The sequence below is a fragment of the Dromiciops gliroides genome, chromosome 1 (genome assembly GCF_019393635.1).
Source record: "Dromiciops gliroides isolate mDroGli1 chromosome 1, mDroGli1.pri, whole genome shotgun sequence".
Lineage (NCBI taxonomy): Eukaryota > Metazoa > Chordata > Mammalia > Microbiotheria > Microbiotheriidae > Dromiciops > Dromiciops gliroides.
Window position 1 is genome coordinate 628493806 of NC_057861.1, and position 2540 is coordinate 628496345.

The window sequence follows — 2540 nt, forward strand, 5'->3', positions numbered from 1 at the left end:
CTTTCCTTTGGTACAGGGCCTTGTGAAACTTTAAATGTTGGAGGAGCAGAGATCCTTGGTGGAAACCTGCACCAAAGTTCCCTTGCAGCTGAACCAAAGGCTACTAGTATAGCCCTGGGGAATGTGCTTGCATGGCCCAGGCAGCAGAACATCAATCCAGTAGCCCAGACATCGTGTCCTACAGGAAGGGAGTAACTCATTTGGTGGCCAGGCTATATTTAGAAGTGAACTTGGTGAGGTGACTGCTTTGTAGTATCTACTTTAAGTTTGAGCTCACTCTCCCCAGGACTGAGGTAATAGAAGCTAGAGAATGTACTCTCAGTTGGGGGATGCTTTTGTACTTATCTTCTTGCTTTATCTTCTTAGTAAATATCACTTTATAAAAACTGATTGATGCTAATTGATTAATCAAATCAGGCTAACCTGTGATATTTATATTAACTGACACTGTTGATTTATATTTTGGCAGGATATACCAAAATAGCATGAAAATATCTCTCCATTCCTTCAGGGATGAACTTTAAGGGGGGAATATAGCCTCACTATGGGGACTGGACCTTCCAGTGTGAGTATGAGTTGGGAAAAGGATCCTAAGAACTTATGTAGGCTACATGCAAAATGAAGAGTTTGGGCCAAATGGCCTCTAAATCTGTGACCCTAGGATGTGATGAATGAATGAGATGATGTCTTATGCATAGGCTTTTCTTTACTATGTTAAATGCACGATTGAGTTTTCCCTAAGCCCATTCTAGAAGAGAAGGATTTAAGTGAGAAACAAAACTGACAAATAGAACTGGCCTCTTTCTGGGGTGGGGGCTAAGGGGGCAGGGAGCAACATTCTAGCCAGCAGTCTCAGTAGAACAGACCTCTTCAGACTCTGGGGAGAAGTAAATAGCAGTTTTTCACTTACTCTAGATTTTTTTTTCTCCTTCCAGGGCCTCAAAGATATGCATTTTAAGCTTAGGCTATATTGGAGTTTGTTTTGGGCATTTAAGGCTCTTTATAACCTGTCCCCTTCTTCCATTTCCAGTATTTTTACACTTTGCTTTTTTGCATGAAAGAACCAGTTACATTAGTCTACTTGCCGTGATACTCATAAAATTATGTCCCCTCCCTGCCTCCTTTGCTAGTGGTGTGACCCTGCTCAAGTCACTTACCCCCAATCACCTTAAACATCTGGGACCATCTCCAGTCATCCTGATGTATTTCTTGCCACTGGATTCAGATGGCTCTGGAGGAGAGAGTGAGGGTTTACCCTGCAAGCCCTCCCTCACTTAAATCCAATCCAGTACAAGTCATGACATCACCCCTATGTCATGGTTCTCTTTAAGAAGGAAGGACAAGCAACAACTACAACAGCATTTGTCCTTCATGCTTAGAATATGCTGCTTCCTCACCTTGTCCTCTAATTGGCCCTGGCTTCCTTTAAGACTCAGCTCAAACCCTAGAGTCTTTCTACCTGTTTTGTATTTCTCTTATATATACCTGGTTATTTACATGTTTTTGCTCTCACACATTTATATCACATTTGGATATAAGCTCCCTTTGTATCTTTCCACAGGCTTAACATTGTGTTTGGCATATAGTAAGAAATTACTTAATTTAATGGCTTAAGAAATCCTTGTGGACTAACCACATGCACACACCTGCAAATATGAGTATGTCAGCACGAATGTGTTGGTGTGAGGTGTGTTTGTGAATGTGCCTCACTGAATCTGGATCTATCTAAGAGAATACTGCTGTGTGCACCTATGAGTGTGTGTTCAAATTGGTGTTCATCTTTGAGTGTGTGAGAGCACATGTGTCTGTGTAAGGGTCTCAGTTACAGGCTGTAGGCAGTCTCTCCTTTCTAGCCACCAGCACCACAGAGAGACCACTAGGGAGAGCATCTGTGTGCCTTAGTCTGGGAGTGGGAGCTCAGGAGAATGTGTAAACGTTTGCACAAACCCGTTAATGTTTGAACTGAAGAATGTACTCCAGGGGACACAGCTGTGTCTGGGGATCCGTGCCTGTGTTAATGTTATGGTGGTGGCATGTGTGAAAGTGTGTCCATACCACACCGTTAGCCTAACATTACATCCGAGTTCAGGGTTGTCTTGCACCCCTAGCCTTCCATCCCGAGCCAGTGCAAGACTCAGCCAACTCTAAGAGCTCCCTTAGGCAGCTCTGCAGGCACCGCCAGCCCCCCGAAGGGAACCCAGCATGCGCGTGAGTGTGTGTGTGAGTGTGTGTGTGTGTCTGCCCCTGCTCGGGTGTGGAGGGGAGCAAGCAGATGGAGACGCAACAGGAGGTTGCCTTGAGATGAGTAAGGCAGGATAGCACCCTGGCCAGTGGGAGTGGTGTGTGGTATGTGGTGGGGAGAGTAGGTTCCGGAGCTGCTCCCAGCGCCCACCCTCTGGCACCAGAGTCACAGTCCAGCAGTCCATTCTAATTTCCCCCACCCCCTTTCCAAAGCCAGCGCTGCAGCGCACACGCCACTAGGGGCCACGCTTCTTGAAAAGGAGCTGCCTTAGCTCCCTCCCCCAGGCCCCCCCTTTTTG